This window comes from Macaca mulatta, chromosome 8, assembly GCF_049350105.2.
Source record: "Macaca mulatta isolate MMU2019108-1 chromosome 8, T2T-MMU8v2.0, whole genome shotgun sequence".
In the NCBI taxonomy this organism is placed as follows: Eukaryota; Metazoa; Chordata; class Mammalia; order Primates; family Cercopithecidae; genus Macaca; species Macaca mulatta.
The window spans coordinates 89,060,820-89,087,925 of NC_133413.1; the positions used below are offsets into that span (position 1 = coordinate 89,060,820).

Genomic DNA, 27,106 nt, shown 5'->3' on the forward strand with positions numbered 1-27,106 from the left:
TTATGTTTAAAGGACATGCTAAATGCTAAATTTCAGAGGTTAGTGAAATTAAAAATGAAATTTTCCCATCCAAATTCCACACTCTGGAATTCTATTCATATACCCCTTTTATACAGATTAAGAATCTCCTGCTCTATGATAATATTAATGACCTAATGTTATGAAAGTGAGTCTCAGAGCGATGAATTAAGCTGTTCTAACTTTCAAAGAGCATACATTCTATGGCCAAGAATTCTAAGTTTTGTTGGAAAGCTCTTGGCTACATTACTACCTAACTTTTGGACTGATAGAGGGATAGAAACATTTCATTTAGCAAAGGTGCTTCCCTGGCCTTGTGCAATTGCACTATTTAGGTTGCTGGACAAATCTATAGTGTAAAACTGGCCTGTATCAAGTGATGGTCAATTCGAACAGCAAGGCAAGTTAAAAGAGGGAACTCCATTCCACAGAACCCTAGTGTCAAGGAACCTCCCTGCTGGAAAATTACTCAACAGCTAGGGGGAATCCCTGGCTCAGCTACAAAGAGAGCAAATTTAGGCTCATTTTTCCTTAAACATTCAACCCTCGCACCAGAAAAGATTTGGGAAAGAAGCAAAAGTGGAGGGTGGGGGTGGGGGTGGGAGTGGGGGTGGGGGTGGGGGTGGGGTGGGGAGAGAACAATCTTGTTAATAAGGGTTTATATGAACACACGCTTGTTTCATTCCCAAGGCAAATTTCATAAATCCTTAGGGAAAGAAAGAGATACAGTCATCTGCTAATGTAGATTCTGCATTTTGATTTCCAAATGTTACAGCTGTCACCACAACGGTTTGTCCAATTATGTGGCAGGGAAGGGAGGGGGTCCAGAGCAGAGGGAGTAGGAGGAAGAGATGTTAGAGGGAACATCTGTGCACAAGTGCACCATAAACACAACAAAATCATGGGGCCACCCTGCTGCTTCTTTGAGCACTTTCTCCGGTTGGCCCCACTTCTCCAGTCTTTTGGGAGATTCCCGTTCTATTACGTAGACGAAAGGTTCTAGCTTTCAAAATTGTGAGTGGTTGGGCTGTGTGTGTACGTGTATGTGTGTGCGTGTGTGCATGTGTGTCTGTTGGGGGGGGGGGCGGGTGATGGAGCCAGCTATGAAGGGCTTAGAAAGCTTCATTACCAATTTAAAATGTTCTTGTAGTGCTTGAATGTTTATCTTAAAAGACAATTCCTGCTCTCAAATTCAGCCAAATGAACAATGCTGATAAGGAAGATGAAGAGGGTGGGAAACCCACACTGGCGAATGGAGCAGTCCATGCAGCCGGGGTGATGGGGGAGCGCTCAGAGGAAGGACGCTATGCAGAGAGAGCCCCCCCCGCCCCCCCGGCTCTTCTCTCTCGGTCCATAATCCAGCAATGCTGCAACTGTAAAAGCATTAACAGAAAACCAACCCACAACCTCGGGGGGGGCAGCGATCGTTGGGTGCCAGTTTCAGGCTGCCTTCCGTGGGGTCGGGAGCGGCCCCGCTCCCCCTGCGGCTGGCGCGGAATGTGGTGATCCGGCCCGGGGCGGGGATGACTTCATGCGGCCAGAGCTCCGCGGCGGGAGCGACGGCTGCAGCTGGCAGGTGGGGCGCGGGCCGGAGCGAGCTGACCGAGCACTCGGCGGGCGCGGCGGGACTCCGTCCCGTGGCGGCGGGCGCCGGAACCTGCGCTGACTAGGTCCGGGGAAGGTAAGCAGCCCAGCCCCGGTGCTCCCTGGCCACACTGCGTGGAGCTTTCCGCTTGGTTAATAATGGGGTTTGCAGCTCGGAGGGAAGAAGGGGAGAACCCCACTGCTTTCTGCAATGGGAAAAGGAGCAGCAACTAGGATGGAAATGTTAGGAGACCAAGTGCAGAGGTTGGAGGAGCAGTGTTACTGGGCAAACAAAGAAGGCGTTCTTGCCTCTATACACTTTTGAACGTGATCTACCATTTCAGTGCCAGATTCGCGTAGACAGTGAAGAGGACTCAAAATGTAAAATAATTTGAATTACTCTCTTCCTTCTGTGCCCCTCTCAATGTCAAAACACCTGCTTCAAGACTGAACCTTTAGAAAGAGCCTGTATTTGGAGGGGAAACTTCTCTTATCTCCTGGAGTTCAGCTTGGGTTGAGCAGCACTTGACATCGCTTCTCCCTTCATTTGCCATTTTCTCTGTCAATCATTTCATTGATCTTTTTCGGAGATGCTGTGCCCATTCACAGGCCAACTCTTGTCAGCTCTTATCCGCTACCTGGGTTCCATGACTGATTTTGTCAAGGTCCCAAAAAGGGCATTGCCTCACACAGATTTCTTATTCGGTATTCTACCTGTATACTGTTACCTGTGTCCTTCCCCCAAATGCATGGAATGAAATATCCTGTTTGTAGCCCTGTACCAACATGGTAGCCCATTAACTCCGTTCGCTGTAGTCACTGTGGCTACTTGCAAGCTAGAGAGGACACATAGAATCCACTGGAGTGTGAGGGATGTTCCCTATGCATAGGCATAGGTAGAAGTAAAAATGTGAATGCCAGTCCATCCAGTTTTTCTTGAAGCAATTTTAGTCCAGCTGGGTTTTGAGACAGCTAACTGTTAAGATTTGGGACAAATCGTTTCTAAAAGGTAGGGGAGTCCGTTTGCCTCTAGGATTCCTCGATAACCTCAAAAGAGTTTCCAGTGAGGCTCTCCCCGTAGGCAGTCAGAAAGCCAATGGAGCTGCCCAATCTAAGCCTCTGGTTATTTGAGTATCCTCTAGTTTGTCTTGCCATTTGCAGGTTCCTATCCTTCATCCTAGGATTTTCCCTACAGACCCCTTGCTACTGAGCCCAAGTGCCTATCCTTGTTGCCACCTAGAGATGTACATTTGAATAATATGCTGTGAAATGGTTAAGATGGCTGTTATGGGGATTGCAAACGTGCTGCCACTTCACCAACAGAGAACAGTTGCAATAAGCCAGATTGTGGGGTATCTGTGTGCCAATGTTCTATTTAAAGGGAGATCTGTTATCTTTAAACTTGAAATTAGAGAGACTGACTCAACAGCCATGCAATTTTATTTCAGTAAATTAAATTAGAAGATCAATGAAAAAGAGGGGCAGAATTGGTAGCTTAAAATTTTACCTCTGCTTATTTTCCTCTTTGACTATTATTTTTAAACAAAGATACTAGTATGGAAAATCATGTTAATCATATTATATATCATTCTTGCCTTTCTGATTGCAAATTTCTTTTTTTACAAAATACACTTTCGAAATATTTGAATTTGTTTCTTTGTCTCCATCTTCAGTATATGAGGCATAGGGTGTGTGTGTGTGGGGGGGGGCAAAGCCCACTACTGAGTGACCCACTCCAGGAACCGTCCCTTGGGGTCAGTCAGGTCCCTTTTTTGTTGTTATTATGTGTCAAATAGGGTTTTGGTTTGGAATATTAACTTCTTGAGATTCTAGAATTTTTACTTAGTCACATTAAAAGGTAACAAAGAACAAGATCAACAACAAACCCTCTATTCTACCACCTTTTTTCTAGTATTAAAATACTTAACCATATATATCATTATGCTGAAAAGAATAATAAATATTAATATAGAAGAATAATTTTAATATAATTATTCTAAATAAACCTAAGGTATATGACATGCAGATTAGTACAATTGATCTTAGAAATACAATGCAGTTTCTGTAATGTTGACAGTCACCTTTCTGTTGAAGAGCAAGTGCGTGAGAATATCCTAATGATGGTTAGAAATTCGAAGTGTCTATCATTTACTTTCTGAAGAAACAAAACTCTTTGGCAGGAAATAGTTTCAGGATTAGGAGACTGGTGCTGCCTACGGTGGAATAATACTTGCTAGTGATTTTGCAGGTGAGTTGAACCCAACAATTTATGAATTGGAGTTGGAGAAATCTTGTTAAGAAGAAAACAAGTTAGAAAATTTAATTTTCATTTTAGTACAACTGAGGAAGATAATCAAACTGAAGGGATTTCTGAATTTGGACTTTGTTATGTTTAAACAAGTTTGAGGAAAGTTTCTAAATTTAGAAGCCTAAGCAGAAATGTATGTATGATTTTATGTCTGAAACTGATTTATGACTTTATTTCCTTTCCTTAAAATGTTTCCTAGGGAGAGGAAAAACTAATTGGCTGGTGTTCAGAATTGAAAGAGGAATGAAAAATGGAAGGATGTGCATGATTAGATGCTAAATGACTAGATACTAAATGAACTGCAGGCACTTTTGTGTTTGACAAGATAGAACTGAAGTCAATCTACTGCTTTCCAATTGTGTTTATAAATAAAAAAAAAATAAAAAAAAATAAAAAAAAAAAAGTTTAGTCTGCTAGGCAGTGTTACCAGAAATTTAGAGAGTAAAAATTTAGGAGTCAAAGTTGCCCTCTTATAACAAAATATCTTTTTCTGGTGCTGCATTACTGCCATTAGCTACAATTGAAATAGCCTTAAGATTTGAGGCTGAGGCAGGAGGATTGCTTGAGCCCAGGAATTTGAGGCTACAGTGAGCCATGATGGCACCACTGTACTTCAACCAGGGTAACAGAATGAAACCCTGTCTCAAATTAAAAAATAAAATAAAAACTTTTTTAAAAGTTATGAAATTTTGAAATGGAAAAGGAAAAAGAATAGCAATAATAAGGCTCAAATAGTAATATCATTTCTATTCAACCAGTGACTCCACTGAGAATGGGCAGAAAAAGGACTATTTTGAAAGTTGCCAATGACCTCTTAATTGCCAATATTTCATCCTGTTCATTTTATATGTTCTCTTCTATGTTCTTCTTTGATTAAATATTTGTGTTTAAAAGGTATTAAGTACTATGTATCAGGCACTGTGATATCTCTTAATCTAATTTGTCATTAATTCCCTTAAAGTACCCCATGCCCAATCTCAACCAAGTGAATCTTCTTTCCAATTTGTACCCGATGGTGGCATGCCTATGTTTTCATGTATTCTTTTAGCCCATCCTGTTACATGTTGAAACCTTGTTCACCTCAGATACTGACTCATTTATGAAGCCTTCCCCACACCCACCTTCCTTCCCTCATCAGATGTGTCCCTCTCTTCTTTAAATTCCTATAGCACATTCTATTTTGGGTTATCCTTCATGTGAACATGCTTTGTCTGCTCTTCTAAGAAAGCAGGGTCTGGGAATAAGTTTTGATTTCCTGCAACTCTATGGTGCCTAGCTACATATATGTATTATGGCTGTTCAGCAGTTTGATTTTAGTGAAGAAATAAGTTATTTTCCAGAGTTATAAATCTATCTACCTACCCTTCTCCACCAGCCAAGTTAAGCTCTCAATATATGTGCAAATGCTAATTTGTTTTTTTAAAAAATACTTATAATAATAGTAAATATACTATTCAAATCTTTAAATCTACAAAAGGTATTGTGAGCTTAAATGTCCTTAAATGTATACTAAAAGCATGGTGAGCATAGCAAAACAAATCTTTAATGAAGACATTGTACCTGCTTTCAATATTATTGCATTCTAAGCAGGAGAAGGCACCTTATGCATATGAGAATTTATCTTGTTTCAAGCCACTCTTCTAGGGACTTTCATCTTTGGTATATCATTTGATGTTTATACTATATGAGAATTTTACACTGAGAAAACCTAGGCTCACAGATGTCACCTGAATGGCAGAGAATTTTTTTCCATATTACTACCCGCTCTTTGAAGTGTAACAGAGTAAGGGAAAGCATTGTAAAAACACAAAGTCAGAGCCATCAGAATAGTTTCAAGTTGTTTTGTGATTAATCTTTCCAGCTTTTTAAACTTTTAGGTTAACATCCCAAACTTTTGATAACTCAAGTAAAATTTGTGCATCTTCTCCCCAAGTACAAACAGAAGCATACACATATAATTTTGCATACAAATGCAGGTGTTTGTGGATTCACTAAAGCTGTCTTTACAGAATGGTTAAAGAACATCTATTTGTGCTCCCCTGGACAATATGTGTGTCCTTTGTTAGTCCTTACATTTCCAGTACTTGAGGTTTTCCTTCTATTGTTCTCCCTGCTTTAAGATCTGAAGTGACAGCCCTTCACTAACACTGACATGAAGACAACTGATGACTAGGAAGCAAGTGCTAGCGAAAATAGTGACTTGAAGAACCTTGATTCACAGAAAAGGCAGGAAAGGGAGCTCCGAACGTTACACATTCCAAATGACTTAAAGTTTTCCAATCAAAGCCATTTTTACAAAAAAGAAACTGTTCTCAGACTTAAGAGTATCGTACTGCCACGTATGTGGGAAAACATTGCCAGCAGTTCATTGGTGTAGTCCACTTTGGAATATATTCAGTTATCTTAGGATGGACTTATTAACTGTCTCAATATTAATATTTCTTTATGGTAATGCCATCTGCAGTAATATATTTGTTTTTGCCAAGTTAAGGAAAGAATGATAATTTATGTTCATCCCTCCTAGGTTCTAAAACAAGCACCAGCCTGAAAGAGCTGCATATCATTTTAGATTCATAAAAATGCATTCAGATTCTCAGCTGATACTTAAAGGGACTGGTACTAGCAAGCATGATTCCTGTCGATGTATTCAAAGAGCATTCAAAGAGGTGTGACAAGAACAACATTAGTCTGGAAAAAAAAAAACAGAAATGGAAAGATAGAAAACTCAAAAGGACAACTTAAGCTGTTACTTTCTTTACATTTCCCAAATACCTTCTTTTGTACCAAAATAAGACTATAACTATATAAGCATATAAAATAAGTAAAATGCTATGAAAACTTTATAATATGCTCGATATCAGGTAAGTTTATATTTTATAGATTTTATAATTAAAAATTTATTTCTGGTAAAATATACATAAAATTTACTGTTTTAGCTATTTTTAACTGTATAATTAACAATGTTGGGCAACCATCACCACTATCAGTTTTCAGAACCTTCTCATTATCACAAACAAATTCTATACACATTAAACAATAACTGTTCATTTCCCCAGCCCCTGCTAAACACTGTTACACTCTCTGTGCCTAGGAATTTGCATATTCTAGCTACCACAGAAATGGAATCACACAATATTTGTCTTTTTGTCTCAAGCTTCTTTCACTTAGTATAAATGTTTTCAAAGTTCATCCATATTTCGGCATGTATCAAAACTTCATTCCTTTTTAAGGCTGAATACTATTTCATTGTATGTATATAACACATATGGTAATTTTGAATTGCAAAACACTTTCAGTACATTCTTTCTGTTACATTAAACATGGCTAGCATATAACACCACCATATTATCTTCCATAGATGTCAAGTAATGTACACTATGAAGGTGCCATAATTTATTTGGTCAAAACCCATTGAAAAACATTTACTTAATTCCAAATTGTTTTGTGACTTCAAGCTATGTGGTAATAAACAAAGTAAATTAATACATATGTCTTTATATGTTGGTACTTTTACTTTTGATCAAAGAATGCTTGGAGTGGTATTGTTGGGTCAAAGATTATGCCCAGATATTTATAGTTTGAATACTCTAAATACTGTAGTACATAGACTATAAAAATCCTAACATTCTGCAACAGATAGTATTACTGAATGTTCTGGAACCCTTTCATACTATCTTAAAAATCAATGCAGATACTATAATGAAATCCACGGAACATGATCCGAGCAAGGAAATATTCTCACTTTTTTCATTTCCAGTTCATGGAGGAAAAATACTATTCACAAGTATTGAGAGAATTAAAGTTTCTCAATCATGCATTTTGTCATCATAGATGACAAAGTGCATCATAGATGTCAGTTAAGTCTTGTAATAACAATGTGGAACAGTAGAAACATCTCCAAATAGTTTTTAGGGATTTTGTTTGTTCGCACCAGCAATAGGTTATTTGTATCAAACCTAATCTAAAATTTGGTCTGGTTTTTTTGTTCAAATTTATGTACCTACATTATGGTAAATATTTTATTTTCTTAGTTTCTCTTTAATGTATTAATTTTAGTTTATTCTGAAATAGAATAATAAAGCCCAGTGATAAGAGTGCCTTATTTAAGCTAAACTAAAACATATTTGGCATATGTGAAGTATAAACAGAACTGGCAAGACTTTTAACCATCCTCCTCAGCAGAAGACAGTTTCTATTGCATTGGCCAGGAGAGGAGAAGCATAAAGCTTGCTGGAGATTGCATCAGTTTTTAATTAAACACTAAAATGCTAAAAGGGCAAAGATGGAGCAACATGTCTTATATATTTGAGTAGCTACTTAAAATTAAAGGGTTGCAAGAACATTTATTTAGTTGGACAGACACACTCCATAGTGTATCTGACCCTAGACATGTCACAACTGCATTTTAAAGTATGCTTTTTCTTCGGTTTATTGGGGTGGAGGGAATTATCAATAAACATTTATCCTATGGTTTACCTCTATCTTTATGGTTGTCTGATTAAACCCTCTTTGAAAAACAGATATAAAACAAATCAGCATTCTGATCTTGGCCTGAATAAGCAACACCACGGCCACACCTTCTTAATGCACTGCTGTGGTTATGAGACCAAAGGGTAGAAGCAGCAGTGTTTTGGTCATTGCAATAGTCACAGCAACACAGCCTGCTGCATTCCTCACTTATATACTGCAGAATCTGACCAAATAAACACAGAAAAATTAGTAATGCCTTTAACGCAATTCTTGCACAACTCTCCATGATCTTTCATACTCAGCTTCTCTGATAATTGAAATGTAGGGGAAAATAACCAGAATGTTAAGATCCCTTATCCATTTACAAAATGTAATTTTGCTGGGACTTGCAGAAATAACATTGAATCTGAAATTGGTGGGCATCCAATAGAATCACTAGAAATAATCTGTCAAAATCACTCAAATACAAATTTAGATTTAAAGACCAGAAAATTCTAAAGAGTAACTATGGTAATATATTAACAATTTAGTAAAAGAACATTATATATATATATGGGTTTCTATTTATAAGATATACTCATTGAAGAATAATGGATTTTTAAAAAGGATTTATTCTGAAAAGACTATTTTACCACTTTTTTAAACTAGTGCCATCAAAAATAAATTGTGACAAGTCACTGTCATCCAAGTTAGTCTCTCTCGTGGCTCTCAAGGAAGTGAGTAGTTCTTAGGGAAATGGCTTTCTCAAATTTGTGCTTTTCTGCAGTGAGTCAAGCTGAAATAAAATGAGGCTGCTATTCTTAACTATTTGTTACATGCCCATATTTATAAGAATTACCTAATAATCAGTACAAAAGGGTTTTATGATAACTAAAAATGTACCTATTGAGACTCTCCATTGATAAAAGTTGGCTAAGATACAGCTGGTGATCCTATAGAAATCTAAATTACATTTTTTTCATCTTCTCCAGATTAGAGAATAACTCAGGATTTCAAAGCAAAGCATGAAAAAGTAGCATTTGACATATTTTATCAATGTTAAGATTTCTGGGGAGCTTATCAGCATCATATACTCTTAAGTACTCAATAAATATAAATTGTTATTTCATAAGTAAAATATCAACAGCATAAAAATTTCTGTAACTCAAGTGGCCACTATGGTATAGGGCTTTACTATAGGAGATTACAAAATATTAGTTGAACAAAATGAACTAATACCATTTATTTTTGAAAGCTATCCCCCAATACAAAATGATTGGTATTCTACACAAGCTCATTGTGATTCCTTTTGTAGATGTGGTAGGAGTGAATTATAGATAAAACTACCCTCTCCCCTGGTTCTTTTAAAACTATACTCTCGACCGGGCGCGGTGGCTCAAGCCTGTAAGCCCAGCACTTTGGGAGGCTGAGGCGGGTGGATCACGAGGTCAGGAGATCGAGACCATCCTGGCTAACATGGTGAAACCCCGTCTCTACTAAAAATACAAAAAACTAGCCGGGCGTGGTGGCGGGCGCCTGTAGTCCCAGCTACTCAGAGGCTGAGGCAGGAGAATGGCCTAAACCCGGGAGGCGGAGCTTGCAGTGAGCTGAGATCTGGCCACTGCACTCCAGCCTGGGTGACAGAGCAAGACTCCGTCTCAAAAAAAAAAAAAAAAAAAAAAAAAAAAAAAAAAAAAAAAAACCTCTCTTCTCTCTAGGGTATTATAAGTTGAAAATTAGAAGTGAATCATATCTTACTGGAATTTTTCTAGTAAATAGTTCGAGACACTTAACCATGCACCTTCTATTTACCCAGGGCAGGAAAACATGACATTCCCTTTTTCAACTACAGCAGATGGGGACTTTTAGAAAACTCAGAATGCAAGACAGAGATTATAATGATAGAGTATTAGTTAGCACTTCTTTTGTCTGCATCTCTTTTTCAATCTCATTTATTGTAAAGAACACAATCATAGTTAAGTACAGTTCTATCAACTGAAAATGTTTTCAACCTGCATACAGGTGTGAGATAGTGGGCCGGTCTGTCACATCTTCAAGAGATGTGTTGGAGTGACATTTCACCACAAAATTCAAACCTGACACTAAAATTATCTGACATTAAACAGTCCATCAAATAAGAGGATGAATGTTGGCATCTTGCTCATCTATTTAGAAAAGAAAAATCGCTAACATGTTTAGGCAATACTTAAATGTTTAAATTTTTTCCTAATAAACAAAATGGAAAATGAAATAAAATGGCATTACGGTGTTATGAAAGCAAAGCAATTAGGTTAATCTCAAAATGCCTGACTGTAAAGTTGTAACAATTTTATTCTCAGAGCTCTCAGGCAACTTTTGATCATTTTCAAGTTCAATCAAGAAGCTCTAACCATTATCATGAATATATTCTGATCACTGGGCTTTCCTCCTCCCTTTTGCTATTTATTTTTAATTTATTTATTTGGGGACATTTTGGCTACCACTTATATCCAGATCATGTCTTTCAGGAAATGAATTTGAGCTTTGAATCATACCTTTACCATTTACTAGCTGTGTGATTTATACATTACTCAACCACTGTGAGTTGTTTCCTGATATTTAAAACAGGAAAATCACCGAGTTGTGGTGAAGATGAAAGAAGATAACATAAAGGAGAACTTAGTGAAGTGTCTGAAATATACATCATAAAGGTTAATATTTTCCATTTTTATCGTTTTTATTTCCACTGACAACTTATACAGTCAGACCTCATTACTACATCTTTTCCAAAATGTTCATGAATTATTTTTTCTACCCCTCCCCATGTAAGTTAAACTAAGCCTTGAAATGACCCTGAATCTCACTGGAAAATGTCTTAATGCAGATACTGCCAGTGTCAGGAGAGGTTGTTAGGCTCTGATCAGCAGTGGCTGTGGGAATTAGATCTAGCTTCTATTTTTAACTCTCAAGTAGTTGATTGGATCACCTGGCAAAAGTCAATTGGCTATTAATTCTTCATCTTATTTTCTTTGAATTGTACCACATGTCTAATCACTTGTTTCACTGGCTCATTATCAGAAATGATATTACGGGCATTAAATAAGGGTGCTTATTTCAGAAGCAAAGTGCCATATAAAATAGGAATGTCAAAAGCCTTTGAAGATCCTGCTATTTGGCTAACTCAAATAGTTGTTGTTGTTTCTAATGTGTAACTATTGGAGAAGTTTCATATTATTAAGTTGTCCAAAACCAAAAATTAAACTGTAACTCCATTGTAGGTCATACTCTTGTTAGTCTATGATACATTTCTATTTTATTGAAGCCCAAAGAATTTACAGAGACTGTGCAAACATTATTATTCAGGGACTTATTACTAGGTGCTACTGATTAGATTTGGTGAATAGCAAAACTGTTAAACTAAAATTAAAAAAAAAAAAATAGAGCCTCACTTAATGTGGAACCTTTACTAGGAGAAACACCAGCCTATAAAAGCTGCATTTTTAATGACATACTTACATTAGTATGATGACAATTTTTGTTGGGCTTGCAAAGCACACAATTTTACATTTTTTTCTTATATGGCTTTCTGTTATTGATATGGGCCATTTGGGTTTTAAAAAACAAGTACAAAAACTGCCTGGGACCTTACATTTAATATGCCAATCACAGTTATTCACAGGGGAGAATTTTTGTGGTGAGCAAGAACTGCAGCCAAATTTGTTAATAATTTACTGCCATTAGTAGAGTCTCTTCATGTGTTCCTGAAAATAACTTCATTCTTTCAAGTAAAAAGTATAAATCATCAGTATAAGTTTGTCTTAAATCTCCAAGCCAATATTGTTAATCCCTATTTAAATGCTGAATTGATTGGCTGTTTGCCAAAAGCTTGAGGGGTAAATTTGGGGCATAGTCTGATTTTAAGATGAGATGTTGGAAACACTGAAAAATGTATGCTTTAAACATACATGTACATACAAGTACACATATATTTTATATTATAAACTATAATTATGTATATATGTATTTATGTATGTATTCATTAATATTTTCTTCCTATTTCAAGTATTTGATTCCTTGAAAGTCGGATTTGATTTAAAATAGAGACAAGTGCTTGGAAAAGCATATGAAAAATCTTTGTTTCCAGAACCAAGTTCAGCAAGGAAAACTTATTTTTTTCACTGGCAGTTTGTTTTTCAAAGTTACAAGAATATGTTTAAGATTTTTAAAGTGATTTATTTAATAAATGAGTATGACTATGAATTTACCTATTTCAGATTGCTATATTTGTCATATTAATTTTAAAGTTTATATTTATCTAAGCTTCTCTGAACTAGATCTTACCAGGTTATAACTACTGTCCAATTATGTGAGAACAATAGCATAGTTGCCTTTCAGCTTGAAAAATGTACCTGTTTCATTTTGTTATTTTTTTAATCCATAAGTTATTTGGCCTTCCATCAGCTTTTCTGTCTTGAGGAATACATTGTCCAATGCATAATAAATTATTTTGTACATCTATGTTTCATGCCATAATTTTTTAGTGTCTCACAAAGTTCTAACTTGGAAGGTTCTCATTTAAATCAAGTTTTTCAGAATATAGACTTGTTCTTTGTGAATTGTCAGATCTGTTTGTTAGGTATTTCTCCCTTTTTATTTTGGAGAATGAGTAGAGAAAGGGAGGAAGGAAACTGTACCATGGGACATTTCAGTTCTTTTTCTATACTTCCTGATAATAACATGCCTTCTCTTAGGAAAGTTAGAAAGCTGAGAACTGCAGTTAAATAGCCCCAAGGTAGGACGTAGGCCAAAAATACTAAAATTTGTTCAAGTACAGTAAGAGAGCCAAACTTGGTCTGGCATTTAATTTAGTCTTCCTCACTACCCTAACCCAAGTAGTATACATTTAACTAGATTTTTAAAAAATAGCCATTTGTTGATTAATGGTGCCTATTTTTGATTCTGCTTCATTTTAACTTTGTTTCATAACACTATTATACAGAGGCTTATTTTAACAAATGCCAGGAGTTGGATTGTTGAGTTTCTCTTCTGCTTTATAACTGATTAGCTCTACAATTCAAAAATGCTTAAAGGCCAGAACTGTCAATTAGAAGATATAAGCACAATAGAAGTGATGTTTCTAAATTTTAACTCTGGAATACATCTCTCTTAATGTTAAATGCTTAAAATATGGGACTGGGTGCAGTGGCTCATGTCAGTAATCTCAGTGCCTCAGGAGGCTGAGGCAGGAGGGTCACTTATGGCCACAAGTTCAAGACCAGCCTGGCCAACATAGTGAGACCCTGTCTCTACAAGAAAAAAAAAATTACAAGTCCAGGCATGGTGACTCATGCCTGTACTTAGCACTTTGAGTGGTCAGGGTGGGGGATCACTTGAGGCCAAGAGTTAGAGATCAGCTTGTACTGTAGCGAGACCCCATCTGTACAAAAAAAAAGAAATTCCTTCTGGATCATTTCTAGAACACAAATATTTATGACATTTCTTTAGTGTTTTCATTTTTATTAAGTGTTACTCATATTTCATATAAACTTTGTATTAATTTTAATACTAGCTTAGAAATTTTAATTTAGTGTAAATATACCAACTAATGTTGAAATTGCTCCAACTTTAGGGTCAAAATTAATTTAAAGGTTATTGGAGTTACTGTTCTGGTTTCTAGTAATTGGTGTCTCCACTAAATGCATCAGAAAGGCAAAAAGAGCCATGATTCAGAGTGTCTGCCCTATTAATAATATACTAAGATATAGCTTACAGATATCGATATTAACAAAATGATTTATTTTAGAACATCATTTATAGCCTATAAAATGATTTGCCAACTGATAGACAACCTTTGACAATATACCTGCTACTTCCTTTTTTGCAAATTCATCATACTACATCAGTGTTATCTCAGTAGTGTGATCAATAGATGACTAATGCTCAGTCATTCTCTGTAATTCTCATCTTACCAATTATTAACAAAATATGGAATGGGCAACAATTCTATAGCATTTAATCAGATTTTCATTTAAACTCAAGTATGATCTATATTCCTATGCTTTTATATCTACCACTTCACTTAAGTAAAAGAAAGCTTTCTAGAGTTTTTATGTCAGTTTTCAAGTGATCAGTCTTTTTAAATATTTTTTATATAAGAATACTAATTAAAATTTGTGCATGGTTAAATATAAATATTGAAATAGTCTATGAAATATATGAAATGATCAAACAAAGTATGGGAATATCCTTTAAAACATACAAGTTTTGAATATATTTAGATTATTTATGCTAAACTTTATTCATTTACATAACAGGTCACAAGTGTTATAAGATTCTTAGAGTAGAAAATCACATATAATTAATTTTTTTGTAAAATGTTAAGTGCTAAGACTAGACCATTAAACAATAAATGATGCATACATAGAGGAAAATATTAAAAGGAAATTTAGAAGTCAATTATCAATGGTTAAATCAAGAAGCAGAGAGTCAGTGAGATCACATTTATTTCCAAATTTATTCAATGTGTATATATTACTTGTAGAACTGTGTAAAAAGAAATTCACTTTTGGATGTTCTTTAACATCTAAACATTGCTAAGAGTGTGGCTGAAATGTTCACTTTTTATGTAGATTTCTGGAAAATCTAGGCTGACCTTGAAAATATTAAATATACAAGAAGGTAAGTTTTCTTTCATCCTAAAATTCTGATAAATTGTATTTTTAAGTATCACATAATTTTCAAAGCATTTTTATAACAACTGTCTACTGGACAATACCAACTCTCTAAAGTTGGTAGAACTAAAATTGTCCTTATTTTGCAGACAGTGAATTCGAAGTCATGAAATTTAGTAATTTGCTCTGTTAAGCAGTATACACAATTACTAAGTGTTAGAGCAAGAATTCAAGCCAGTTTTGTGCCGTGGCCAATCTAGTGCTGCCCTCTATCCTATAGCAACTGGTGTGTTTAAGAGTTAAGCACAAACATGGAAATAAACCTGGTCTGCTTCTAGTTACAAATTCACTTACAAACCTCACTGGATCCTGAACTAGGAAAATCTGTAAGGGTTATTTACTTTCATCAACCCAAAGATGAACATGTTAAACAGATTCTTAGATTTAATTAAACATTTTTTTTCACCATATCTTTGTGTCTAATCAACAGCTCCTTTTGAGTATACCATGGCTTCATTTAAAGAGTTGGATTGCTTAAAAAATAAACATTGACATTGCTGATCACTTACCTGTGGTTAAATATGCCTGTCTGGTTTGCATCGACATAATGCTGACATTCATGAGATTATATCATTTTATTATACACACACACATTTGCTAGGTCTAATTTAAGTAGTAAGTTTTGGTCCTTACTAGAACATGATTTATATAATTGGCAACCTAAGTGTAAGATGCAGTAATATAATCTATTATTTTAAAAGATAAATGAAATTCACAGAATTCTCTCCTATAACTACATTGGGAAGTTTCAGTGGATTTCTACCAAGCTTTTGTTAAGGATAAAATTTTTTGAAAACAGGTCACTTATAAGAGCTGCCTTAGATTTATAATGCTTCTGAAATACCACTATAACCTGATTTTTAAAATAGCCTGACACCTACTAAGTACCCTTTCGCCGCCTACAAGAAAGCAAGAAAAAGAAAGGATTTATATTTTTAATTTTAGTGAAGAGTTCTTGATTTAAGAATTAGTCATTTGCTGTCATTTGAATTCCAAGTATGTTTTAAGTACTTGAGGTTCTTTCTGTATGAATTCTCAGTGGAGTTTTTACATTTTTCATCATTAATTTCATCTTTCACTTGGGATCAGCCAAATCAAAGAGTTTATGTTCTACCCTTTCTTAGTTCTCTTCATGGCAAATATTCAGAACCTTCTCAAAAATATCATGGCTTGATACTGTTTACTGACAACCGATAATGCCAGAAATTAGTGATTCTGGTTTTTCAGTTGAAAAAGCCAAATGAGAAACTGAAGAAATAGCATTTTTCCTCCATTTAGCTGACCAACTATTCACATCAGTGATCATTAGCTTTTGAGGCTAAGGATACAAATGTTAATGTTTTGTATATCCACAGAAGTGAAAAATAATATAAGTTATTGTGCTTACTCTGTGCTAAGCACTGTTCTAAAACCAAATGAATTTCTCCTAACAGCCCTAAAAGGCAGGCATTATTACTACCTTTTTGACAGATGGGAAAACTGAGGCACAGAACAATTGAGTAAAGTACCTGTAGTCACACAGCTAATAAAGCACACAGATAGGATTTAAACACCAGGTGGTCTGTGGTGAGACTCCACATTCCACCCCTATAGTTATTATAAGGGTTTGGACCCCTGCGCTCTTTGTTGTGTGCCCATTTAATTGCTTTGTGGAAAGAAAGAGAAGGAGGAGAGAGAGGGAGGAAGGCAGGAGAGATGGCAAATTCCTGCTAGCTGGTTGACATGGTGTGCTGTAATTTATAATGAAGTTTGATTTAAGGACTTGTAAAGATTTCAATAGAATAAATAGTCTTAAATGTTCAGTAGTGAAGTATGTGGTAATATTATCAGATGGAGATAGCAAGTGAATTTCAATTTAGTAATAACCATAACTGAAATACAACAGCAGTCTCATATTTGGAACAAATAAAATTCAAGTAACTTTTTAACTTTCAGTTCAGGGGTACATGTGCAAGTTTGTTATATAGGTAAACTTGTGTCATGGGCGTTTGTTGTACAAATTATTTCATCACCCAGGTATTAAGTCTAGTACCTATTATTTTTCCAACTTGAGTAATTTTCACAGCAATAATTCTACCTTTTCTTAAAATTATTATTAGGTATTTTTTCACCCCCAACATTCTCAGCTTATTTAATATTAATAAAAATTTACCTTTTATAAAAGTCCACAAATTTTAGTAAGGTTTTAAATTAGGCTTAAATTATGGGGGAAAAAAAAAATTAGAGCTTTTAGCCAAAGGAAAGCACCCTCATCCCACTCCAGCCCACCCCTGCTCATTTCTATCATAACTGTTTCCCTAAGAAGGAAGAAATTTTTCTGATTGGTCAGATTTAATTGAACATTCACTGAGCCATATTTTACTATTGCATAGGGTCACTGTGTACTTAAAGATACAAAGCAGGCTGGATGCAGTGGCTCACACCTATGTAATCCTAGCACTTTGGGAGGCTGAGGCAGGCAGATCACTTAAGACCAGGAATTCAACATGGCCAACATGGTGAAATCCCTTCTCTGCTAAAAATATTAAATACAAAAAATTAGCCAGGCATGGTAGGGTGTGCCTGTAATCCCAGCTACTTGGGAGGCTGAGGCATGAGAACCACTTGAACCCGAGAGGTAGAGGTTGCAGTGAGCCGAGATGGCACCACTGCACTTCTGAGTGACACAGAAACAGAGTGACTCTGTCTCAGAAAAAATAAAAATAACAAAAGTACAAAGCAATGGTGCTCACATTCTTACTTGTCCAGCTCCTGGTCTTTTGAGAGCAAGTGCAGTGAGTATCTTTGAAGCCTGGACCTTCAAGGTCCTCTCCTCTCTTTCAGTCCATGCACCATGGGCTTCATCCAGAAGAACAATGGGTTCATTTCTGTCTTTTGCCTGTTGGTCCCATGCAGATGAGACAGGTTTCATTTGGAGCCCAGCAAATCTTATATGCCCTCTTCTCAACATCTTCCTTTATACATGTCTCAGTAAATATTAACATGCTCTAAATATGCCCTTGCCATAACTCTGAACTCAGGATTACCAGAAAGTAATTCCAAAGCTGAGACATTTTCAATATCACAATCAGCAGATAATTTGTACTTACATTAACATTGACTTGATTATTCACATGTTCTTTTGCAATTTGAATCTATTTCTGTCTTCAAGTACTTAAAATCGATATAGATTTTAATCAAGATACTTTAGGACTTTTATTACGTATTTATTATGTACCTTATTTCAGGCATTTATTGTAGTAGGTGCTGACAGTAGAATGTTAAACAGAATGGTATAAAATCTACATTCTAATTTTCAAACAAGGTTGTTATGAAAGTGTACTTAAAATTCAAACAGGAAAAGAGGGCTGGGCACAGTGGCTCACATCTGTAATCCCAGCACTTTAGAAGACTGAGATGGAGGAGTGCTTGAAGCCAGTAGTTCGAGACCAGCCAGGACAACATAGCAAGACCTCATCTCTACAAAAAGCACTTTAAAAAAAAAAAAAAAAAAAAGCACTTTAAAAAAATTAGCCATGGTGATGCATGCCATAGTCCTAACTACTCTGGAGGCCGAGGTAGGGGTATCACTGGAGCCTAGAAGGTCCAGCCTTGGAAGCAGAGCAAGGCCCTGTATTTAAACAAAAAACAATACAAAGCAAAACGAACAAAAAACAAGAAAAGCATACAGAAATCATATGCAACAAAACTCAGTTTAATATGCATGTTTGGCACTTTAGAGATAGAAGATATCTAACACAGAAGCTTTACAAGATTAAAGATGGATTGTCACTTCAGCTGAACTTTGCTTTATTTAAAACAAGTGTTTGTTTATTCAAACCAAGCCACAAAACCAAACAGTAATTATCCAACTTTATAGTTTCTCACTTTAGAATGCTTTTACTTATGACTTGTAGTAATATTAATATTTCAAGAAACTAACCATCAGCATTTTTGAAGTTAGGTTATTCCAGTGATGAAAATTTCAAGAGTTGCCCATCAGTTTTATTTCATGTGTATAAAATTGGATTAAAATGTTACAGTTTTAAGTGAAAAACTATTATACTGACTATTGACTCTGGGGTTCCAAGTTCTATCAGAAGGTAGGTCAGAGAAATCCCCAGCTCAAGAACACACCCAAATTTTAATTATGAAATTATTTTTCTTGGCAGATTACATGTTGATATCCCAATATCTGCAATGCCAAAGGATGTTGTCAAGTTATTATCAGCATTCAGTTCAGCACTAGGTTTTGAGAATTTAGAAGTTTTTTCACTACCTTTTTTCCTCCTACTCCATGACAGATTGCTTCCAACTCTGAAAGTATCTTGACTCATTCATGTACCATACATTCAAGAAATACATACATTTGAGTTACTGATCACATATACTATTCCAGATATGGTACTGGTCACTAAGGCATCAAAGATCACTAAGACACAGACTTGGTTCTCAAAGGGTCCCCAGTGTAGTGAGACTCTGCTTCTTACTCTTCAAGTAGTATCAATTATATGCAACCAGAAATAACAGGGAGTTAAGTAGCATTTGTATCATAATTAAATATAGATTGGGCATGTAATCTCTCAAAAATCAGATTCAATCAAGGCAAGCATACACTCTTCTTTGGGATTTGCCCTTGATGAGTATCATTATCTATTCTTGAGACATAATAATAGAAGTTAGTGAGCAATTCATCAAATACAGCCCTATGGAAGCCAAAATGAATATTTTCTTCTTTAGTAATTGACTTTCTAGACATTGCTAAGGCGTTTAAAGTTTCCCTGCCAAGAAATCTCCAGTAAACAGCAGTGATGGTAGGCGCAGGCTATTTACTGCCATGAGTTGAAAAAAATTTAGTGAGCTACTTTTTGATTGCTTGTCAAGCATTTTGACATGTTAGGACAGAAAGCACTGTTTAAATGTAAAGAGCAGTTTGTGTAGAATTGCTGTAGGTCATCCTACTGAGGAAGTGATCTATCAAGTGAAAGACTGGAGTATAGGAGAACTGCCATGATATAAGATTGATTTCTGCTAAAGAGACCTTAAATTTGGCTGTGTTTTAATTTGTGGTTGCTTCCAATAATTTGTAAATTACCCACAGTAAGTACCCAATATAAAGAGCTATTCAAATTTACTTTCTAGCATACTCACATTGGGGATTTTTTTTCCTTCTTTCCTCCATTTCTCTCCCAGATCAACAGAGGAGCAGTGGGTCTCAAGGTTTAGGGATGGGGTCCACTTGGAGTGACTGACTCAGTAAGCCTGAGTGCAACCTTGGGCCTTCCAGTTTTAAAAAGTTCCTAGAAAATGCTTTTGGTGCTGGTTTGTGGTTCACATTTGACCAAATCACTGCTGAAACCAAACTATTAGGGGAGGAGGAAGAAAGAACTATGAAGCACTAAGCCAGCCCCGAACTTGCTCACCAAACTGTCCAGTCAGCTGTGAATGTAATCACTGCTGCTCAGGAACCTATTGAACGTATGTTCAGCCCTCCGAATCTGGTGTTCTGCATCCGTGGATTCAACCAGCAGATTGAAAATATTCAAGACCAAAAAATAAAAGATAACTATTACAAATAAAATAATACAGTATAACAACTATTTACATGGCATTTACTTTGAATTAAGTATTATAAGTAATTTAGAGAGGATTTAGAGTACCCGAGAGGTATGCATCCCTGGATTTTGATATCTGCAGGTTTTGAAATGGGAGTGTCCTGGAACCAATCACCCCGTGCATGCTGCCAGGTGATGACTGTAAATGGTCCTCTGAATCAGTCACTGGCTGAGGGATTCAGAAAGAACAATCCTTACCTTTCTGCTTAAGCTCAGGCTCACAGTTTAATCTTTTAACCTCCGTCTGCTTCAGTCTTTCTAAGTTTCAAATAATGGTAATTTATTTCCTCTGTTATTAAAAAACAAGACTAAAAACACCACAAACAAAACCTTATCAGGACTGGTAGGGTATGACCTGTATATTTTTAGCTTCTTAAATTTGTCCTATTACTATTTAAAATTAAGAGAATATATTTTTCTATTTATAAATATATTTAAGACTGCGAAATGATGCCTATTCCTTACCCAACATTAGTTATAAAGAAAAAAAGCAATTAAAAACAAAAATAATATTGCAACAAAAACATGAGAAATGTATTTTGTGAAAGAACTACAGCTGCCTTAGACACAATGAGAGGCTATGAAAATAAAGGAAAACCATCTGAGCTCTGGTTAGAGACTCTGGAAGTAGTGAGCACAAATTTCTTTGAAAGAAAAAGAAGAGGAGTCTGATGCAGGTAGACAATCCAATTCTAGTTACTGTCTTTATTTGTGATACTCCATAGTCTAAAAAGGTGCAAATACTATTAACTAGCCTGAGGACAAGGTGGCAACTGCATTTCATTCTGAAACGGAAAAATCTAAGGAAGGCAGAAGAAACAGTTGCATGAGAATTATTACTCAGTCAATTATTTTTCCTCAAAAGGTTGTGTATCTTTTTTTTTTTTTTGAACTTTGGGAAAGCATATATAAGAATTTCTATTGACCCTGAACAGTCCATGTATTTACCCAGAAATATCTGTATATCTTTCTACTGCAGCATGATTACAAAATAGATTATAATTCTACTGTAGAAAGAAAATATGTTTTTATATAATCTATAATTTACCTGGGTAGCTAGAAAACATACACACACACACACACACACACTACATTTTAATCCTGGCATCTCAGTCAACCCCCAAATCTGAGTGGTTCTTTCAAATAGTGCATCTGAGTCTGCAACTTTGCCTTTCCTTCTCTAAGATGTGTCAGGGCATATGGCTGGAGGAACTTAGTACATAGACCTAGATAGACTCAGGGTTTTGTGGACCAGTCATGAAGGGTCTGAGGAATCTATAGGCCACTTCCTTTGATAAAACTCTGTACCAGCTCTTTTCTTACCAAAATTTCCCCCAAATAACAAGGTTTAGGTTTTTTTTAAGCTTCTTACTCATAACCTTCTTTCATGGCATACCCTGATATTTTTTTTTCCAAGGTAGAAAATTATTTGAATGTATCCATCTAATTCTCTGATACAGTAAAAGAGAGCTATAAACTTTTAGCAAAATTTATCTCTATGAAGATTTTAGACTTTGAAGCTTAACTGACTAAATTTTTCCAATACTTGCTCTCTACTGTCTGAAGGGTAGACATTTCCTTGCCTTTAAGAGATGGAAAGTCACAAGGGAACAAGTCCTTAAACAGATCATCTAAAAAGTCCTTTCTAATCTACACCACCTCCACCACCACCAAAAGTCTTCAATTTTATCCACATATTTGTTTCTGTGTGATAATCAATATATTTTTGAGTTAGTGTATTTCCCAACCCCCTCCCCGCCTCACCCCCGACCGCCAACAACTAGAATGCAAATTCCATGACATCAGGGTCTTGGCTTTTTATCATTTTTTCATTGCAGGACCTACCTACAATAATTACTGGCACATAGGAGCCACTCAGTAAATACTTCTAGAAAGAAAGAAAATAAAAAGGTGATATATCCTTACAGATTATCCACTGCAAATTTTGGTTGCTACCAAGCATGCATCTTTTGCTTGAGTGCTACTGCCTCTAATAGGCCTTCTGCTGCAGACATACTTATCTATTGACAGTTCTTTTGAACCACCATTGCTCTTTATGTTTTCTTTCTTTAAATCATGCTGTTGCCACTGCCTAGAAGGTTCACTTCTGAACCTTCTTGTCTTTCACACTCCTACATTTCCTCAAAACATAAATCAGATGTTCTGCTCTCCAAAAGTATTTCATGATAAATTTGTTCTTTCTCTATGTCCCTATGCTGATGTATAACCCCCATACTCTACGCTGGCCCTTCACCCACTCTTTATACTATTCTCTCTGATGGAAACTCATTATGGATTTTGCTAAAGGAGCCATTGAAAGCAGGGACTGTTTGCTATTTCTGGCATCAAAAGCAAAATGCCTGGTGCATGACAACTATTCATAAACACTGAGTAAATGAACAACAGCCCACCTTATTTATCTCTCACAGTACTACTCTTTATTGTTTTAAACTTCTATAGTTATCCTGGGGAAATATGAGAGTAATGAGTCTTCTTGAACGTCAGGTGCAAGGGCATTTATGGCAATATCCAGCTTGAAGATGAACTACATCAAAGTTTCAAGACTAACTAGAATAATTCTCAAGGAGAAGGAGAGAGGCATTCAAGCTTATTTTGGAGTAGTAAATAACAGTGATTCTGGTGTCCAAACTGCCACAAAGACAACCACTGCCATATTAAGCTTCTCATACTAAGAACAGTGTCAGGTATATGGTAGCAGATCCTGATAAAACTCTTCAGAAACTGTTTCTGCACTTTATCTCATCTGGCAGCTCTTGGTGTGTGCTGAGGTAATATATTAAATTTATGGTGTAATTAGTTTAGAAATTATTCCCATAGGGAACAAAGATGGTCAAGAGTCAAAGCTTGATCTAAAGTTGATAGCCTGGGAGACAGGCCGAATTTGGAGTTGTTACAGTAGCATATGTGGCTTAGTATTGAATAGGTCAAAATATTAATGACCCATCCTGCACACAACCCAGAGACAAATGACTGGGCATTGTGAGAGAGAGTGGGTGTCTTGGCAGACAGGCATTACATCTGTTTCTTCCCCATCTATGAGTGAATTGTGCATGCTATGACAAGGAGGCTTTTTTAAATATGAGAAATTTGAGGCAAAAATGATAGACAAAAAAGGTGCAGAGAAACAAGGTGAGTAGTGAAAGGCAGAAGTGGTATATTGGCAGGCCTGGAAATCAGCTGTAATTTGAGTTAATTAAATGTGGCATAAAACATTTGGAGGAAAAGGTTGATGAGATCCAATTAATGGGCAAAATAAATAATTTTCTGAACAGTAACATTTGGGCTATATCAAAGATGAAAGTGGTATGTGATCAGAGATTGAGCAAATGAATACGATAATTCTTTTGTCACATGAGGAAATCTGAGGTGAGACTGAGAACCCTGTCTCACTGTAAGGAAGAGATTATCTTCAGGAAATGGCAGTTGCATAAAACAAAAAGGGAGACTCGGGCATGAGCAAGTGGATAAGAACTAGTCTGATTTATTCATAAATGATCTTACTCCATTTACTTCTATTCCTCAGATTTCTTGGAAATTGATAAGTATATTTTCTCCATAGTACTTCTTGAGATGTAGAACCTCTAACATCAATACTGATTATTGAGTTTTGTTGTTTTTCTCTACCTCAGAGATTTTTATTTTAAAGCAGCAGTAAGCAATCTATAATTCACAGCAGTAAACTATAATCTACAAACCAAACCCATTCTTAGCTAAGAATGCTCTTTACATTTTTAAAAGGTAAAAAAAAAAGGTAAAAAAATGAAGAATATGTGATTATGTAGTCCACAAGAACAAAAATATTTATTACCTGCAGGACTTAAATTTAAAGGTAAACATTAGAGAAATCCTCACATTAGAATTACATGTAATATAATTATATGTAATAAACATAATCATATTACATATAATGCATGAGCCTCTAATGTAAGAATTTAATTTGAATGTGAAGATTTCTCTAATTGCATATATATAAACATATACATACAGTTTCATATGAGAGAACAATTCTGTCTTACATATTGTATGATTTCACACCTTTGAGGATAGATTGCTAGATAAAAGAGATGGGAATAAACATTTAGCAGTTTCATAGTTCATTGGGGTCAAGAAGAAAGAGGAGTGTGGCAAGTTCATTTTCTTTTTGCAATTACAACATCAGAGAAGAAATGAAAAAAAAAGTGAATCAGAAACCTGATTATAGGAGATGCATGGAGAGAATGAACAAGGCAATAAAAGGGTGTAACTCGCTTCCCTATGAGTTCTAATGCTAGGAGGAAAATGAAAAATAAAAATGTAGGTCCTGAGGGTGCCAGCTCCACTGCCCCCCGGTCCCTAGCAAGTATTAGGGAGGGTAAGAACTCTATCTGCTAAGCTTTTGCTGACTTCTCAAAAGAGACATTGTATAGCTAGTCCCTCAAATAGACATAAATATATATCCACATCTATTTCTGATGGTAGCATTGAGCTTCTTATGATTGTGTGTATAAAGCACTTCAAGCATGCTGCTCCTAGTCAAATCCCTGCAGGGCCAAACAAATTGGGGCAGATCAAAGCCAAGAGAGGTGGGAGAGGCTGTGACAAACTGGGAATAGAGTGTGCCCTTTCTAAAAGGATTAAAATTATATTAAATTAACAGTAAAAAAAATAAAGCAGTCAGAAGTCACCAGTTGCAACTCCTGATCTCTTTTTCCTGTGAACCATTCTGATTTTTCAGGTAGAGGGACAGAGAGGGTGAGGCAGGAACTTCTTTCAGTTGTTATCTTCTGGTTTTTCTTTGTTTGCAGATTTTTTTTATTCTTTATGTGTTCATAAAAGTCACACATATGTGCACTCTAATAACAATGATTCCATCTACAAAAATCTGTATTACATATAATTATTATATAATTATTGCATTTCAGAAAAATTTGTTTTCTTCCCAAAGGAGGCCTATATAACTTTAATCTATTGAAATAAAATTAATTTTGAGTAGCACATTAACCAGATATTTTGCTAGGCTATTTCTGGTTAATTTCCAAACTAAATCGGCAAATTTTATTTATTTTTAATTGAAAAATAATTTTTATATATATATATATATTTACAAGGTACATTTACAGATTTTTAAAACAGTTGTTACCTTCTTGAAACTATTTATTCTCCTTGTATTCTAATTCAATTCAGTCCAACCTCAACATCTCTGCGTTTCCCCTATGAATCCATCTACTATCATGGTCTACTCTCCAAATTCTTCTTGATAAATATTTTTAGCTGCAATTTTTTATGCACTTAAATTTATACCACTTACTATTTATCAGTGGCATTTAACTCTCACAAATATTATCCACATTTTACAAATAAAAGTTGCACAGTTGGCAAATGGCAATCTAGAATTCAGACCCAAAGACTTCAAACCAGTGGGTCATGCTCTTAATCATGAAGCTAAACCCACCTCAAAGAAGTTTGAGGGAAATGAGAGGCAGATACTGGATCCCATATATACAACAGCTGTCAGGTGGAAATATCTGACAGAAATGTATTTCCATTGAACTATTTTATTTCTCTAACCATTGAATTAAGCAATAGCACATCCTTATTAAACATCTCTCTTTAAATTTTTGATTATTTCATAAATTTACATATATAAGGTAACATGAATTAAAACATTGCAAAATACTAGTTGAATTGTATTTCAAATAAATATATCACTTTCTTCAACATTGACTTAATGTGCACTATTGTTCATATACTTCTGGATAGTCCACAATTATTCAAATGGTAATTAAAGTGTCAAAGTCATTTTTTAGCACTTGTTTTTATTAACTCTAATGTCCACGCTCCTAACAAAACAGTCTTCTTTGTTCTTCACATTTTCTGGCTTCTTCAGCTCAACTGAAATTTGAATTTTTTTTTTTTCTTTTTAGATTCCCTCTACCATCTGCAACAGAAGGTTAGCTTTCTCTTTCAAGAGTATAAGAGCCAGAAGCTGGGTGTGGTGGCTCAGACCTGTAATCCCAACACTTTGGGAGACCAAAGTGGGTGGATTACTTGAGCCCAGGAGTTCAAGACCAGCCTGGACAGCATAGTAAGACCCTATCTCTACAAAAAATATATTTTAAAAAATCAGCTGGGCATGGTGGTGTACACCTGTAGTCCCATCTACTCAAGTGGATTGCTTGAGCCTGTAAGATAGAAGATGCAGTGGGCCATGATGGCACCACTGCACTTCAGCCTAGGCTACAGAGCGAGACCCTATATAAAAAATTACAATAAGAAGAGCCATGCCATTCCTTGTATTTATGCCACTTTGTTTTTGCTTCTACTACCATACTGTACTGCCCTACTTTGAACTTAATGTTAGGAAGTACTATGGCCCTCTCTCTGTTCAGACCACTTCCTATTCACCCCAGAACCAGTGGCCATTTGTAGTCAACTACAGTTCA

At 35.7% G+C, this 27,106-nt stretch overlaps 1 protein-coding gene across 2 annotated transcripts in view; it reads left to right on the top strand.

Moving 5' to 3' along the window:
* The first annotated feature begins 1,541 nt into the window (after positions 1-1,541).
* PKIA (cAMP-dependent protein kinase inhibitor alpha) overlaps positions 1,542-27,106 on the top strand; it is an 89,083-nt gene continuing 63,518 nt past the window's right edge. The window contains exons 1-2 of one of the 2 annotated variants that reach the window (XM_077942364.1): positions 1,542-1,699; positions 26,588-26,613. The gene's annotated coding sequence lies outside the window, so the exon portion shown is untranslated. 2 annotated transcript variants of the gene reach the window in all.